General features: G+C 49.2%; 2 pseudogenes; both read right to left on the bottom strand.

Moving 5' to 3' along the window:
- Positions 1–5,092: 5,092 nt before the first annotated feature.
- LOC110255299 (olfactory receptor 9S13-like) lies at positions 5,093–6,041 on the bottom strand (annotated as a pseudogene).
- Positions 6,042–17,032: 10,991 nt separating this feature from the next.
- Positions 17,033–17,963, bottom strand: LOC100626063 (olfactory receptor 9S13-like; annotated as a pseudogene).
- Between the last annotated feature and the right edge of the window lie 374 nt (positions 17,964–18,337).

Raw genomic sequence — 18,337 nt, 5'->3', positions numbered from 1 at the left:
TTTTAGGGCCGCACCCGTGGCACACGTTGGTTCCCAGGCTAGGGGTCTAATTGGAGCTACAGCTGCGGGCCTACCCCAGAGCCACAGCAATGCCAGATCTGAGCCGCATCTGTGACCTACACCACAGTTCCTGGCAATGCCAGATCCTTAACCCACTGAGTGAGGCCAGGGACGGAAGCCGCCACCTCGTGGTTCCTCGTCGGATTTGTTTCCGCTGCGCCACGAGGGGAGCTCCAATTGTGGCCATTTTTAAATATGCGGAAAAGTGCAGAGAGTGATAGTCTGGTGAACCTCTAAGTACCTGTCACCCAGCTTTAGTACCGACCGACGCATGGCCGCTTTTGTATGTTTCTTACCAGACTCCCACAGCCCTGAAATATTTCAAAGCAAGTGTTAGATATCACATAATTTCATCCACCCATATTTCAGCATGCACCTCCAAAATAAAAGGGCCTTTGTTTTCAAAAACATGCACCTCAGTATCACGCCAACGGTACTGTAAATGCCTAAACTCCGCAGTTATGCATCCGATAAAGGCGTCAGGTTAACAGATGTGATTTTGTTCGACAGGCGTTTGAATCAGCCTCCAGCAAAGGCCCTCCCTAGATGCACTGACAAGCGTTACACACCCCTTTATGCTGATAGGTACCCCTTCCATCATTTTCTCTTGTCGTCGTTGCTGTTGTTACTTATTTCATAAAGAAGCTGCGTCTCATGTTCTGCAGAGTTTACCGCCGGCTATGTTGGCTGACTTCACCCTGGTAATACCGCTTGTCACATCTGTGTGTCCTGTGTGTTTCCAGGAAATGGTGGTTGATCTGGAGGCTTGTCTAGAATCCACGTATGGGGATGCTGCTGCTGGGGGTGGCTGCCATGGCTTTGTTACTGGCCAGTGGAATTCTTGGGTGGCACAGGGCTCTTTCCTCAGGGGCACAGGGTGCCTGACTCTCCCCGTCTGTGATGGTGGAAGTGATGAGGCTGCCTGTGTTCTTTAATGCATTGGGGTTTGCAACCTGGTGGTGCTCTGAGGTCATCATTCCTTCTCAGCCGTGGTGCTTCTGTGAGAGAACATTTTCTCTGTGGATGACACTCTCCTCTGGAGAAAGCTTTTGCAGTTCTACCAGGCTTTAGCGGAGAAGGAAGGCTTAACTGATTTACCACGGGCACCCGGTTACCCAGTGGTACAGTTCGCATTGGACGGGCAGATAGGTGCTTGACTTCTCTTTGGACCTCATTTCAAAACACGGAGCCTTCTCCTTGTGGGTGTACTTTTGCAATAGTATAAATTCATATTAAAATTTTTGTGTGTTACAATTTATTATGGTTTTGATGCTTACACAGCTCGTTTGTCCTTTTTCCCCTCTTTGGGTTATGCCATTTGACGCTAAACTTAATGCAATAGCGTAACTGCATCTATTAAAATAAAATACGGTACTTGGATATAAACGCCAAAGTAAGAAAGAGATGCACATTTACTCTAAAAGTATAGATAGGACGGTACGAAACCTAAGGAAGTTACATGTGAGCTCTCTACGAAAAAGAAAGCAGATGTGGCTCAATAAGTAGTAAATCAAGCAGATATTAGAAGAAAATATTTATAAGGGGACATTTCATAAGGAAAACGTGTAATGCAACGGAATGATGTGAAAAATTTCCACTTGCATACAGCAGAGATTTTCAATAATTAAAGAATGTATGACAGGATTATAAAGTGGATACATCCAATCTGTAGATGCTGGTTTACAGCACCCTTCTCAGTAACTGACAAAACAAGTGCACACATTTAGTAGGTATCGGTTCCCCGTGATTCAGAACATCAATCAGGGGTACCTCCTTGACGTAGATCGAACACGACCCTCTGCAACGGCAAATATAATGAAGCACAAGGATCATCGCTGTAGTCAGGTGAATGTTACCACCCCCCCCCCCGAATACATCTACACGGACACTTAGAATGTGATCATATTTGGGAGTAGGGTCTTTGCAAATGATATCATTAGGATGAAGTCATTATGGATTAGGGCGCCTTAAACCCAGTGACAGGTGTTCTCTTTCAAGGAGAGGACAGGATGGGGGAACCAAGGAAGAGGACATTCAAGACTGGGCAGAGGCTGGAGTGATGCAAAAACAGGCGAAGCAAGGCCAAGGATGCCCAGAGCCTGAGTTGACTGCAAAACCACCTGGTCCAGGGCTTTTTTTGAGAGATGTGTTTCATCACAGATTCAGTCTTATGGGTCAATATTGGACTGTTCAGATTTTCTCTTTTTCCCCAATGCATTCTTGGGAAGTTGTACATTTTTAGGTGTTTGTCCATTTCTTGTAGTGTGTCTGATTTATTGGCTTATAACATTGCTAATAATCTCTTACAATTTTTCGTATTTCTGTGGTGCTGATGGTAACTTCTCCTCTTCCCTGTCTGATTTTATTTATTTGGGCCCTCTTTCTTTTTACTTTGTGAGCCTGGCCAGAAGTTTAGCAATTCTTTTTTTTATCTTTTGGGAGAACCAGAGCTTCGTTTGATTGATATTTTCTATTGTTTTAAAAGTCCCTTTTACTTATTTCTGTCCAGAACTTTGGTATTTCATTCCTTCCAGTAAACTTCAACCTTGTCTTCTTTCCCTCATTCTTTAGGTGTAAAGTGAGATTGTTTATGTGTTATTTTTCTTATTATCTGAAGTAGGCTTGTGTCACTATAAACTTCCCTCTTAAATTGTTTATCTAAATCTCAGACTTTGGATTGCCGTGTTTTCCTTTTCATTTGACTGCAGGCATTTTTTGATTTCTTCTTTGACGTATTCAGTGACCCCTTGGTTATTGTGGAGCATGTTGTTTAAAGCTATGTGTTTGTGCTTGAGTTTGTTTTCTACTTTCACATTATTGTGGTAAGAAAATAAGGCTTGTTATGATTTCAATCGTCATAAAGTTATTGAGACTTACTTAGTGGCCTAGCATGTGATCTGTCATGGAGAATGTTCCCTGTGCATGTTAAAGAATGTGGGATAAAATATCCTATACATATATCAGTTATCTCCATCTGGGCTAATGTTTCCTTTAAGGGCAGTGTTTCCTTATAGATTTTCTGTCTGTGTGATCTGTCCATTGGTGGAAGTGGGGTGCAAAATTCCCTCTGATTATTGTATTACTGTTCATGTCTCCCTTTGCCTTTGTTACCGTTTGCTTTGTTCTAGGTGCTCCTGTGTCGGGTGCTTCTGTATTTATGATTGCTATCTTATGTGGGTTGGGTACTGTGACTACGACAGCAATGGCCCAGAAAACCAAAGTAAAAAAGGACAAAAGAGACTACGTCAAAATTAAGAATTGGCGCCCAAAGAAGTTAAAAACCCAAGTGCAAAAGCAACCTATGAGGAGGGAGAAAATGTTTGCAAATCTTCTATCTGAGAAGAGGGTAATATCCAGACCGTGTAAAGATCTTCTACAATAAAGAACCTAGTAACCCAATGAAAATCTTGCCAAGTCCTTGGATATTTCTCGAAAGCTGATCTACGTGTTGTCGAAAACATATGAAAAGATGCTGAGCAGAGCTAATCATTAGAGAAATGAACATCAAAACCATCAATGAGATAGTGCTTCATCACTATTAGGATTGCTGCTCTAAATACGACAGGAAATAATGTGAGTGGACTAGGATGGGGAGAATTTGAAAGATTGTTGCCCTGTGAATGGGAATGTAAATTGGCACAGCTAATTTACCAACTTTCCAAGGAGTGGGGAGAGAGGAAGAGAGAGAACAATATAATAGCTTGAGAAGTAACAAAGCATGCCACTTGTGGAGCGGAGGAGTGGGGAACTGCTGAAAGAGAAAAACGCATTATATGAGATGAATACAGTAACATACATCAGAGGGCCCAAAGCTGAGACAGGTGGCCTGGAGAATCCAGCAGAGATATTGGTGTATGCGCTAATTGAGGAATTGTGAGCAGCAGGCTGACGATTTAGCTGTTAGCCCCTCCCCACAGTCTCTTGATCAGGGAAAGAGGGACATTGAGAGCTGTGATCAGAGAGGAGGGGCAGGTCCCTATGTTGCCCTTCAGGGAACAGTTCACCCCCGTGTCCGGAGCACAACCTCCTGCTGGTGACCATGGGTGTGTATGTCTCTACTAAAGGGAGACAAGGTAATGGGGCCAACGGACTGTGTGTGTTGTGACCACTAGTGGATGGGGCCCCGAGTGGGAAGGTCAGGACTGAGGGTCCAGGCTCCTGGGAGTGTGGGACAGAGGCTGGGGAGCTGGGCTCTGTGCCAAGAAAGTGCCCCTTCCCTTCAACCCTGCTGTTTCTTCATCCACCAGGGGCTTCATCCTTACTGAGAGATATCTATGCTGACAGAGCACCACGTGTTAGGGTGGCAAGTAGTCAGGATGATGTCACCTGCCAGGCTGGGTGGTCAGGACCAGGGGACCCTTGGATATCAGGCACTTCTGTTGACTCCCTGGGGCTCCCAGCTGCTGTCTAGGGGGAGAACCTGGGACAGGTTGAGCACGGACATCCTAATCAGGAGCACGGCTTCACTCTGCTGGCTTGTTGAAGGTGGTAGCCACAGTGAAGAGAAAGGGGAAGGGGGGAACCTTCATGCTGCAAAATTGAGGGGAAGCCCGGTCCTAACACCTCCCCTGATAGGCTATGCTGAACCCAGGGTATCATCAAGGAAGGGGCAATCCAGAGCATCATAAGGGCCCCGGCTGGGTGGTTCAGGGGTTATTATTGAGCAAACATTTACCTTAGATTCAGGGAAGAAGGAAGGGGCCAGAGAGGTTGTCTAGTCCACATACCTTCAGGCGTAGATGTTAAACATGGGACATATATGCTGTTTCAACCCTTGCTCATGGCTCTGCTGGCTGGGTTGCTCTGGCGTCAAGTTTAGGGTCTTTTCCCTTCATGGGACATTATTTTTCATGGCAATCCAAGTGTCTTTTTTAGTGTCTCACACTTGTGTACATGGTCCATGATGTGCTTCTTGGAATGGTTGAATGAAATGCTGGATAAAAAAGGAACAAATTCCTCAAGCCAAAGCCATTGCCTCCCCCTGAGTCCTGTTGTTCTGCACTCAGGACACTGTCTCCCAGGTCACCCTCCCTCAGGGTGCAGTGTGCTTGTGCCCCGGTCTCCACAGGGCCTCCTTCACCTCCTTGTTCCGCAGACTGTAGATGAGGGGGTTGAGCACGGGGATGACCAGGGTGTAGAAGACAGAGACCACCTTGCCCTGCTGCAAGGACTCCACCGCTCCCGGCTGGGCATACATGACAAAGACGGTCCCATAAAAGAGGGACACGGCCGTCATGTGGGAGCCACAGGTGGAGAAGAGCTTGTGTCTGCCTGCTCCCGAGCGCATCCTCAGGATGGTCACGGTGATGTAGGCATAGGAGATGAGGACCCCGAGTGTGGTGCCCACGATGATGAGCCCGCAGATGCCAAACAGGACCAGCTCACTGATGGCTGTGTCAGCACAGGCGAGCAGGAGCAGCGGGCACATCGCAGAAGAAGTGGTCGATGTGGTTGGAGCTGCAGAAGGGGAGGCTGAATGTGAAGCTGGTCTGCAGGATGGCGTTGAGGCAGCCTCCACCGTAGCAGCCCAGCACCAGGCGGGCACAGGCTGATGGGCACATGGTGATGGGATAGTGAAGGGGGCTGCAGATGGCCAGGAAGCGGTCATAGGCCATCACGGCCAGGAGGAATCCCTCAGTGGTGATCATCAGAGAGATGAGGAAGAACTGGGAGGCACAGCCCCCGAAGGAGATGACCTTGGCTGAGGACAGGACGTTGGCCAGGGCCTTGGGGTAGATGACAGATGAGTAGCACAGGTCCAGGAAGGAGAGGTTCTTGAGGAAGAAGTACATCGGGGAGTGCAGACGGGCGTCCAGGGTGATGACCACGATCATGGTGAGGTTCCCCAGGACGGCCGCCAAGTACAGGGCCAGGAAGAGGGCAAAGAGCAGGGCCGGGGTCTGCAGCCCACCCTGAAACCCCTCCAGCACAAACTCCTGCAGAGACTTCCCCGAGAGGGTTCCATTTGCACGGGGTGTCATGGCCCCGAGCTGGGGACAGGTGCAGAGAGCAGGAGGGAGGCAGTGAGAGGGAGCAGGTCAAGGTCAGGAGGTCATGTCCTTGGAGCACAGGGACACTCAGGGCATCTCTGTCCACTTAGCAGGAGGCCACCAGCTGCCACGTCTTCCCTCCAGGTGGCCCTACTGCCCTGCAATGAACGCAGTGCCTGGGTTCACTCCTTCACTCGTGTGCTGGGAGCACTTCCTCTGTGGGCGGCTGTGCACAGTCCCGCTGGGGGCTGGGGTGTGGTACCAGGGGCTTTGCAGGCCTGGGGGTCTGAAGCGTGGCCGTTGCATTGCAGCCTCCTGTGTCCTCCTGCGGGAATGCTGCCGAGGTTCCCCTCTTTGCCCCGGGGTCGAATCCTCCACCTTCTGCCCCGTATTTGACTCTTTATTTACTTCAGAAGTATTTACTCATCCCCTTCTGCCCACCAGGTCGTGGCTGGGTGATGTTCCATCTCTAGGCCAGGCTGGGAGCAGAGCGGGGCAGAGCCCTCACCAGGCCTGGGTGGGGGCTTTTCTGTCTGTCTCTCCTGTGGGCCTCGATCCCTGTCTCAGCTCACTGCCTACAGCCTGGAGCACCGTGCTATCCATCAGGTGAGTCGAGGACTGGCCAGGCAGGAGTGTTTCCCCGCCTCTGCTGAGAGCAAGCCATGAGGGCTCACTGTATACTTGGCACGACTGCCACCCTGTTCTTCACAGTCTGCTTCCACTCCAAGCCTCCCTGCCTCGTAGCTGACCTTTTCACGGTGAAGGTCATGACTCACCTGAGCCCGCACAGCCAGGACCTACTCTCCCAGGGTCTCCTGAGCCTCTGACCACGTCTGTGCTGGTGATCCTCAGTGGGGACCGGGGGCCCCTGCCTGTTCCCCGTTCGGTTCTGGCTTCTTGTGCAGCGAAGGAGGGTGGAGAGGGGGCAGCGGAGGGCACCTGGGGTCTCAGTGAGCCTCAGGCTGGTGCTCCAGGTTGAGGAGCAGGAAGCTCTTGGGTCTTGGAGGAAGCAGGGCCTGGAAGGGACTCAGCTCACCTGTTCCCCTAAGTCTTACCTCCTCAGCTGAGCAGTGGGTCAGGTGCCTGTACCTCTGGGTCACGCTGTTGGGGCAGGTGTTCTCTTTGGCAGGCCTGGGGCCCGAGCCCTCAAAGGGCCAATTAGGGGAGACCCGGGCTTCCAAGTGCCTTGGGACTCCCCACCCCCTGGGCCCCAGGAATCTGACGTCCAGTGTTCAGTCCTCCCTGACCAGCCCCCAGCCCCAGACAGGGGAGCCCAGAAGCCTGAAGCCCATCAGGGAGCCCGGGGGAACCTACAGGAGAGAAACACAGACAGTGCAGAGGGACCCAGAGCCTCTTCCTGGAAAGGTCTCCCCAGGCAGCAGGTGTGACCTCCTGGTCCACAGCTCTGACTGCTCCTCCCCACGCTCACAGGATGGCATAAGGAGGAAGGCTGGCTCCGAGTTCTGTGCCCGGGCCAGTGGCCTCGCCCTTGCCATTCCAGACACAGTGCGTCTGCCTCACAGTCCTGAGATGCAGGCCAATCGTCATCCCTTGGTATAATCGGAACACGGGAGAAGGTAGATGGCCTCCCTCTGCACGCTCCTCTCCGTTGTGGCTGCGTTGCTGGCACGTCGAAAATCCTCCTTCCTGTGTGTGCGAAAATTTGGGGTAAACACATGCTTGGTGGAATTCAAGACAGAGGCTGTGATACAGCCAAACGGAAGGGCTGTCTCTGTGACCCCCATAACCCTTCCCTCCCTTAGCAGGAGATGTGTGTGCCCCAGGTGTGTCTGCATCATGGGGGCTCTCCTCTGTGTGTCTTTGTGCGAGTCAGGTCACCTCTGTCACTGGTTCTGCTGTTGGGGGGTTCACCCCACCACATGTCACGAGCATCTTTCTCGGTCCGTAAATTCCTTCTGAACGTCCCCCCGGGGTTCTGTGTGGGCACAGTGGCCATCCCCGATCCCTCCTGACCTGACAGCCACCCCCTACAGGCTTTCCTGTCATGAAGCCTGACGCCGTCTACGTGTCTTCTGGGCTCCTCCTGTCATTCCTGGTGGGTTAGGATCCTACAGTCCAATCATGCGTTAGCACGTGGACACCTTGCTTCGTCCTGAAAAGCACTGCCCATTTTTCTCCAGAAACGTCCAATGTATTTTCTCCCCGTGGCCCATGGAGATTTGCCTCCCTCCCCTCCGCTAGGCTCGAGGCTTGCTGTCCACCCTGACCCCTAACAGGCAGGTGCTGCTAACGGCACCGAACAGACCTCTGATTCCCAGGGAGGCTGAGCATCGTTTCACACGTTTGTTGACCTTTGGCATCTCTACCTGAGGGACTTGTTTCCCTGAAATGACACCCTGGGTCCTTGCTGCCCACCCGCTGGGGGCGTTGCCGTGGAGAACGGGCACGCTATCCTATGAACCCTGTGAAAGCCTAGACTGGGGGCCTGTTTCACTTACGGTCAAGCCAGGACTCCGAGCTGCCCGCCCCCTCAGACGCTGGCTCTTCTGGTCAGGCCAGGAACTAGTTGTACGGTTTTGCTCCTAAAGGACATTTGGTTCCTTCCCTCTGGCCTCATCCCTAGGGCCCCTGTCCAGCAGAGCTGCCCCTGGCAGTGGACGTGCCCTGTGCTCTACCCGGTGTGACCCAGGGCCCTGCATGGCCCCTGAGCTCTGGCAATATGCCAGTGCAGCGGAGAACTGACTGTTCCATTTCACTGCAGTAAAAGGACAAAGCCGAAGAGCTTCCTAGGGCTTGTCGCTGTGGCCCTGGGCCCTGGCGTGTGGTTTGTCCTCAGCAGTTGACCCTTGGTCTCCTCGCCTCTATTCGTCTCTTATCGGCCATCTCCTTCTAAGTTCTGCTTAGGGGTCTTGGCTTTCGCCTCCTGACTTTCGTGCTCCTTATGTCTCACACCCCTCGTGGCCGTGGTAAGAGTTGTGTGTATTGAAGGCGCTGTGATGCTGCAGTTCCTGACTCTTTAAGCACACTCATGAATCAGACTTTATATGCAATCTGGCAAGCCGTTCGATATGTTGCCACCAATTCAACATCAGTTTCAATCCCGTGTGAGCCAAAGAAAGTGGACTGTGGGAGTTGCCTGGGGGCACAGCAAGTTAGAGTTCCGGCGTTCTCTCTGCAGTGGCTCGGGTCCGGGCTGAGGCACAGGTTCAGTCCCTGGCTCGGGAAGTTGCACATGCTGTGGGCGCAGCCAAACAGGCAGACAGACAGACAACCAAGCAAACCATGGTTAAGGTGGTAGATTTTTTATAAAGAAAGAGAGAGAGAAAACGGACTTGTGGCCAGAACCCACCTGCACACTCCTGGTTTCCAGCTTCCGTCAAGAGCCCATCAGAGCACAGTAAAGGTGGCCAGCGGCCAGTCCTGGGGCTCAGCACGTGTGGTCTGGACTGGCTGTCTGCAACATCTGTGAGCAATAGCAAGTTTTAAAAACAATTTGGAGGTCATTTGTGGAAATACTCCACAGAAAAAATGTACAAGCATATAAGACACAAATGATGTGTCCTCTCGGAAAAAAACACATGTAACTAAAGAAACCAGGATACTTAATTACGTTTTGCAACACTGAAAAACATTATTAGAAAACGAATGTTTCATGTGACGGGAACTCCGCATAAAACTCAATAGGATGGGAGTTCTCTTGTGGCACAGCAGGTTAGGTATCTGGCCCTGTTATTGCCGCAGGTGAGGTTGCTGCTGTGGTGCGGGTTTGATCCCTGGCCCAGAAACTCCCATGCACCATGAGTGCAGGCAAAAAAAGAAAAAAAAAAAAGAAACAAGAATTGATAGAATAGAAGGAAAAGGAAGATTGCATAGCAAAGATAACTTGAGAGCCAAATAAGCACTAGAGACTTAAATACAAAACCTGACGGGTTCCCGCTGTGATTCACTGGGGTAAGAACCCACACAGTGTCCGTGAGGATGCGGGTTCCATCCCCAGCCTCGCTCAGTAGGTCAAGGATCCCGCATTGCTGTGGCTATGGGCTAACTTATAGCTGCAGCTCCAATGTGACCCCTAGCCTGGGAACGTTCCTATGTTGCAGGTGTGGCCTAAACGAAAAAGAAAACAGAATTCCAACAACACTATGCACGTTTACGCTCACAGTTTCAGCAGCTTAGGAAAAATGTACTGTGAATTTTACACAGCCACAAACTATGAACACTTCATGATAAAATACTATGAATCATCCATAACAGTTCATAAGCATGAAAAATTGAATTTGTGATTTCAAAGCTGCCCCCAAAGAATGCTTCAGGCACAGATGGGTTCACTGGGGAATTCTACTAAACATTAAGAAAAATCATACCATCTTTTTTCTTGTTTTTTTTTTTTTGGTCTTTTTGCCTTTTCTAGGGCCGCTCCTGTGGCATATGGAGGTTCACAGGCTAGGGGTATAATTGGAGCTGTAGCTGCCGGCCTGCACCAGAGCCATAGCGATGTGGGATCCGAGCCTCATCTGTGACCTACACCACAGTTCATGGCAACGCCGGATCCTTAACCCTCTGAGCAAGGCCAGGGATCGAACCTGCAACCTCATGGTTCCTAGTCGGATTCGTAAATACTGAGCCACAAGAGGAACTCCACACCATTTAAAAAAAAAATTTTTTTTTATTTTCCCACTGTACAGCAAGAGGATCAAGTTATCCTTACATGTATACATTACAGTTACATTTTTTCCCCCACCCTTTCTTCTGTTGCAACATGAGTATCTAGACAAAGTTCTCAATGCTATTCAGCAGGATCTCCTTGTAAATCTATTCTAGGTTGTGTCTGATAAGCCCAAGCTCCCCATCCCTCCCACTCCCTCCCCCTCCCATCAGGCAGCCACAAGTCTTTTCTCCAAGTCCATGATTTTCTTTTCTGAGGAGATGTTCATTTGTGCTGGATATTAGATTCCAGTTATAAGTGATATCATATGGTATTTGTCTTTGCCGTTCTGGCTCATTTCACTCAGTATGAGATTCTCCAGTTCCATCCATGTTGCTGCAAATGGCATTATGTCATTCTTTTTGATGGCTGAGTAGTATTCCATTGTGTATATATACCACTTCTTCCGAATCCAATCATCTGTCGATGACATTTGGGTTGTTTCCATGTCCTGGCTATTGTGAATAGTGCTGCAATGAACATGCGGGTGCATGTGTCTCTTTTAAGTAGAGTTTTGTCCGGATAGATGCCCAAGCGTGGGATTGTGGGGTCATATGGAAGTTCTATGTATAGATTTCTAAGGTATCTCCAAACTGTTCTCCATAGTGGCTGTACCAGTTGACATTCCCACCAATAGTGCAGGAGGGTTCCCTTTTCTCCACAGCCCCTCCAGCACTTGTTATTTTCCACACCATTTGTTAATAGACTATTTTTAGGGATGTTTTCGGTTCACAGCAAACTTGAGCAGAAAATGCAGATTCTCATGCCCCTCCTCCGGCACCCCGAGTTCTCCACCATCAACACGAGGCATCGGAGGGGCACATCTGTTATGAGGGACCAACTGCCCTGAAGTGTTAACGTCACCTAGCAGCCGTAGTTTGGGTGCGGGTTTGCTCTGGTGTCGTTTGCACTCGGGGGTCCTGACAAACGTGTATGGCACCCGCCTGTGCTGGGTATCGTGCAGAACAGGCCTACGGCCCTGCATATCCTCTCTGTTCCCGATTTAAACCTCCTCTCCACCCGCCACCCTGGCACCCTCATTTTTAACTGTGTGACAGAGACTCCAACAACGAAAAAGAGTATTTGTTGAAACGAGACTATGAGATAATCTTCCTGCGTGGCATGAGGCTTGAATCGGCCACTTGAAACATAATGATTAAACTGTGGTTGTAACGATTTTCTTTTCTTTTTTTTTGGTCTTCTGTCTTTTTAGGGCCGCACCCGTGGCACACGTTGGTTCCCAGGCTAGGGGTCTAATTGGAGCTACAGCTGCGGGCCTACCCCAGAGCCACAGCAATGCCAGATCTGAGCCGCATCTGTGACCTACACCACAGTTCCTGGCAATGCCAGATCCTTAATCCACTGAGTGAGGCCAGGGACGGAACCCGCCACCTCGTGGTTCCTCGTCGGATTTGTTTCCGCTGCGCCACGAGGGGAGCTCCAATTGTGGCCATTTTTAAATATGCGGAAAAGTGCAGAGAGTGATAGTCTGGTGAACCTCTAAGTACCTGTCACCCAGCTTTAGTACCGACCGACGCATGGCCGCTTTTGTATGTTTCTTACCAGACTCCCACAGCCCTGAAATATTTCAAAGCAAGTGTTAGATATCACATAATTTCATCCACCCATATTTCAGCATGCACCTCCAAAATAAAAGGGCCTTTGTTTTCAAAAACATGCACCTCAGTATCACGCCAACGGTACTGTAAATGCCTAAACTCCGCAGTTATGCATCCGATAAAGGCGTCAGGTTAACAGATGTGATTTTGTTCGACAGGCGTTTGAATCAGCCTCCAGCAAAGGCCCTCCCTAGATGCACTGACAAGCGTTACACACCCCTTTATGCTGATAGGTACCCCTTCCATCATTTTCTCTTGTCGTCATTGCTGTTGTTACTTATTTCATAAAGAAGCTGCGCCTCGTGTTCTGCAGAGTTACCGCCGGCTATGTTGGCTGACTTCACCCTGGTAATACCGCTTGTCACATCCGTGTGTCCTGTGTGTTTCCAGGAAATGGTGGTTGATCTGGAGGCTTGTCTAGAATCCACGTATGGGGATGCTGCTGCTGGGGGTGGCTGCCATGGCTTTGTTACTGGCCAGTGGAATTCTTGGGTGGCACAGGGCTCTTTCCTCAGGGGCACAGGGTGCCTGACTCTCCCCGTCTGTGATGGTGGAAGTGACGAGGCTGCCTGTGTTCTTTAATGCATTGGGGTTTGCAACCTGGTGGTGCTCCGAGGCCATCATTCCTTCTCGGCCGTGGTGCTTCTGTGAGAGAACGTTTTCTCTGTGGATGTCACTCTCCTCTGGAGAAAGCTTTTGCAGTTCTACCAGGCTTTAGTGGAGAAGGAAGGCTTAACTGATTTACCACGGGCACCCGGTTACCCAGTGGTACAGTTCGCATTGGACGGGCAGATAGGTGCTTGACTTCTCTTTGGACCTCATTTCAAAACACGGAGCCTTCTCCTTGTGGGTGTACTTTTGCAGTAGTATAAATTCATATTAAAATTTTTGTGTGTTACAATTTATTATGGTTTTGATGCTTACACAGCTCGTTTGTCCTTTTTCCCCTCTTTGGGTTATGCCATTTGACGCTAAACTTAATGCAATAGCGTAACTGCATCTATTAAAATAAAATACGGTACTTGGATATAAACGCCAAAGTAAGAAAGAGATGCACATTTACTCTAAAAGTATAGATAGGACGGTACGAAACCTAAGGAAGTTACATGTGAGCTCTCTACGAAAAAGAAAGCAGATGTGGCTCAATAAGTAGTAAATCAAGCAGATATTAGAAGAAAATATTTATAAGGGGACATTTCATAAGGAAAACGTGTAATGCAACGGAATGATGTGAAAAATTTCCACTTGCATACAGCAGAGATTTTCAATAATTAAAGAATGTATGACAGGATTATAAAGTGGATACATCCAATCTGTAGATGCTGGTTTACAGCACCCTTCTCAGTAACTGACAAAACAAGTGCACACATTTAGTAGGTATCGGTTCCCCGTGATTCAGAACATCAATCAGGGGTACCTCCTTGACGTAGATCGAACACGACCCTCTGCAACGGCAAATATAATGAAGCACAAGGATCATCGCTGTAGTCAGGTGAATGTTACCACCCCCCCCCCCGAATACATCTACACGGACACTTAGAATGTGATCATATTTGGGAGTAGGGTCTTTGCAAATGATATCATTAGGATGAAGTCATTATGGATTAGGGCGCCTTAAACCCAGTGACAGGTGTTCTCTTTCAAGGAGAGGACAGGATGGGGGAACCAAGGAAGAGGACATTCAAGACTGGGCAGAGGCTGGAGTGATGCAAAAACAGGCGAAGCAAGGCCAAGGATGCCCAGAGCCTGAGTTGACTGCAAAACCACCTGGTCCAGGGCTTTTTTTGAGAGATGTGTTTCATCACAGATTCAGTCTTATGGGTCAATGTTGGACTGTTCAGATTTTCTCTTTTTCCCCAATGCATTCTTGGGAAGTTGTACATTTTTAGGTGTTTGTCCATTTCTTGTAGTGTGTCTGATTTATTGGCTTATAACATTGCTAATAATCTCTTACAATTTTTCGTATTTCTCTGGTGCTGATGGTGACTTCTCCTCTTCCCTGTCTGATTTTATTTATTTGGGCCCTCTTTCTTTTTACTTTGTGAGCCTGGCCAGAAGTTTAGCAATTCTTTTTTTTATCTTTTGGGAGAACCAGAGCTTCGTTTGATTGATATTTTCTATTGTTTTAAAAGTCCCTTTTACTTATTTCTGTCCAGAACTTTGGTATTTCATTCCTTCCAGTAAACTTCAACCTTGTCTTCTTTCCCTCATTCTTTAGGTGTAAAGTGAGATTGTTTATGTGTTATTTTTCTTATTTTCTGAAGTAGGCTTGTGTCACTATAAACTTCCCTCTTAAATTGTTTATCTAAATCTCAGACTTTGGATTGCCGTGTTTTCCTTTTCATTTGACTGCAGGCATTTTTTGATTTCTTCTTTGACGTATTCAGTGACCCCTTGGTTATTGTGGAGCATGTTGTTTAAAGCTATGTGTTTGTGTTTTTTTGCAGGTTTTTCTTGAGTTTGTTTTCTCCTTTCACATCACTGTGGTAAGAAAATAAGGCTTGTTATGTTTTCAATCGTCATAAAGTTACTGAGACTTACTTAGTGGCCTAGCATGTGATCTGACATGGAGAATGTTCCCTGTGCATGTTAAAGAATGTGGGATAAAATATCCTATACATATATCAGTTATCTCCATCTGGGCTAATGTTTCCTTTAAGGGCAGTGTTTCCTTATAGATTTTCTGTCTGCGTGATCTGTCCATTGGTGGAAGTGGGGTGCAAAATTCCCTCTGATTATTGTATTACTGTTCATGTCTCCCTTTGCCTTTGTTACCGTTTGCTTTGTTTTAGGTGCTCCTGTGTCGGGTGCTTCTATATTTATGATTGCTATCTTATGTGGGTTGGGTACTGTGACTACGACAGCAATGGCCCAGAAAACCAAAGTAAAAAAGGACAAAAGAGACTACGTCAAAATTAAGAATTGGCGCCCAAAGAAGTTAAAAACCCAAGTGCAAAAGCAACGTATGAGGAGGGAGAAAATGTTTGCAAATCTTCTATCTGAGAAGAGGGTAATATCCAGACCATGTAAAGATCTTCTACAATAAAGAACCTAGTAACCCAATGAAAATCTTGCCAAGTCCTTGGATATTTCTCGAAAGCTGATCTACGTGTTGTCGACAACATATGAAAAGATGCTGAGCAGAGCTAATCATTAGAGAAATGAACATCAAAACCATCAATGAGATAGTGCTTCATCACTATTAGGATTGCTGCTCTAAATACGACAGGAAATAATGTGAGTGGACTAGGATGGGGAGAATTTGAAAGATTGTTGCCCTGTGAATGGGAATGTAAATTGGCACAGCTAATTTACCAACTTTCCAAGGAGTGGGGAGAGAGGAAGAGAGAGAACAATATAATAGCTTGAGAAGTAACAAAGCATGCCACTTGTGGAGCGGAGGAGTGGGGAACTGCTGAAAGAGAAAAACGCATTATATGAGATGAATACAGTAACATACATCAGAGGGCCCAAAGCTGAGACAGGTGGCCTGGAGAATCCAGCAGAGATATTGGTGTATGTGCTAATTGAGGGATTGTGAGCAGCAGGCTGATGATTTAGCTGTTAGCCCCTCCCCACAGTCTCTTGATCAGGGAAAGAGGGACATTGAGAGCTGTGATCAGAGAGGAGGGGCAGGTCCCTACGTTGCCCTTCAGGGAACAGTTCACCCCCGTGTCCGGAGCACAACCTCCTGCTGGTGACCATGGGTGTGTATGTCTCTACTAAAGGGAGACAAGGTAATGGGGCCAACGGACTGTGTGTGTTGTGACCACTAGTGGATGGGGCCCCGAGTGGGAAGGTCAGGACTGAGGGTCCAGGCTCCTGGGAGTGTGGGACAGAGGCTGGGGAGCTGGGCTCTGTGCCAAGAAAGTGCCCCTTCCCTTCAACCCTGCTGTCTTCTTCATCCACCAGGGACTTCATCCTTACTGAGAGATATCTATGCTGACAGAGCACCACGTGTTAGGGTGGCAAGTAGTCAGGATGATGTCACCTGCCAGGCTGGGTGGTCAGGACCAGGGGACCCTTGGATATCAGGCACTTCTGTTGACTCCCTGGGGCTCCCAGCTGCTGTCTAGGGGGAGAACCTGGGACAGGTTGAGCACGGACATCCTAATCAGGAGCACGGCTTCACTCTGCTGGCTTGTTGAAGGTGGTAGCCACAGTGAAGAGAAAGGGGAAGGGGGGAACCTTCATGCTGCAAAATTGAGGGGAAGCCCGGTCCTAACACCTCCCCTGATAGGCTATGCTGAACCCAGGGTATCATCAAGGAAGGGGCAATCCAGAGCATCATAAGGGCCCCGGCTGGGTGGTTCAGGGGTTATTATTGAGCAAACATTTACCTTAGATTCAGGGAGGAAGGAAGGGGCCAGAGAGGTTGTCTAGTCCACATACCTTCATGGGTAGATGTTAAACATGGGACATATATGCTGGTTCAACCCTTGCTCATGGCTCTGCTGGCTGGGTTGCTCTGGCGTCAAGTTTAGGGTCTTTTCCCTTCATGGGACATTATTTTTCATGGCAATCCAAGTGTCTTTTTTAGTGACTCACACTTGTGTACATGGTCCATGATGTGCTTCTTGGAATGGTTGAATGAAATGCTGGATAAAAAAGGAACAAATTCCTCAAGCCAAAGCCATTGCCTCCCCCTGAGTCCTGTTGTTCTGCACTCAGGACACTGTCTCCCAGGTCACCCTCCCTCAGGGTGCAGTGTGCTTGTGCCCCGGTCTCCACAGGGCCTCCTTCACCTCCTTGTTCCGCAGACTGTAGATGAGGGGGTTGAGCACGGGGATGACCAGGGTGTAGAAGACAGAGACCACCTTGCCCTGCTGCAAGGACTCCACCGCTCCCGGCTGGGCATACATGACAAAGACGGTCCCATAAAAGAGGGACACGACCGTCATGTGGGAGCCACAGGTGGAGAAGAGCTTGTGTCTGCCTGCTCCCGAGCGCATCCTCAGGATGGTCACGGTGATGTAGGCATAGGAGATGAGGACCCCGAGGGTGGTGCCCACGATGATGAGCCCGCAGATGCCAAACAGGACCAGCTCACTGATGGCCGTACTGGCACAAGTGAGCTTGAGCAGGGGGACCACATCACAGAAGAAGTGGTCGATGTGTTTGGAGCTGCAGAAGGGGAGGCTGAATGTGAAGCTGGTCTGCAGGATGGCATTGAGGCATCCTCCACAGTAGGAGCCCAGCACCAGGCAGGCACAGACTGAGGGCTGCATGGTGATGGGATAGTGCAGGGGGCTGCAGATGGCCAGGAAGCGGTCATAGGCCATCACGGCCAAGAGGAAGGCCTCAGTCGTGCCCATCATGGAGAAGAAGAAGAACTGGGAGGCACAGCCCCCAAAGGAGATGACCTTGGCTGAGGACAGGACGTTGGCCAGGGCCTTGGGGTAGATGACAGATGAGTAGCACAGGTCCAGGAAGGAGAGGTTCTTGAGGAAGAAGTACATCGGGGAGTGCAGACGGGCGTCCAGGGTGATGACCACGATCATGGTGAGGTTCCCCAGGACGGCCGCCAAGTACAGGGCCAGGAAGAGGGCAAAGAGCAGGGCCTGGGTCTGCAGACCCCCCTGAAATCCCCTCCAGCACAAACTCCTCTAGAGGCATCCCTGAGAGGTTTCCACTTCCATGGGGTGACATGGCCCTGATTTGGACGACAGGGCTAAGAACAGGTGGGAGACAGGAAGAGAGAGCAAGTCAAGGTCACAAGGTCATCTTTCCCTGCAGCACGATAAGTGTCAGGTCCTCATTGCACACTGATCAAGTGACCATCGGCCGTGCAGTCTTATTCCAAACGAGCTCAGACACTCCTCAAATGGTATACATTTCCTCTGATTCAGGAATTCCTAGGTATGCTTGGAGCACTCCCTCTGTGCGAGACTCTGAGCTCCTGCTATGGCCTGGTTCCAGGTTCTGCAGAGCTGAGAGCCTGCAGTGTAAGGTTATCTTACATCTCATCATCCACGAAGGACAATGCTTTCCCTCCCTGTGAG

Source organism: Sus scrofa, chromosome 15 (genome assembly GCF_054392235.1).
Source record: "Sus scrofa isolate SSC_HxYL_T2T_F1_AM1 chromosome 15, Sscrofa_HxYL_maternal_Yorkshire_Landrace_v2.0, whole genome shotgun sequence".
Taxonomy (NCBI): domain Eukaryota; kingdom Metazoa; phylum Chordata; class Mammalia; order Artiodactyla; family Suidae; genus Sus; species Sus scrofa.
Note: the sequence above shows the minus strand (reverse complement) of the source record. Positions and strands in the feature narration are given on the sequence as shown.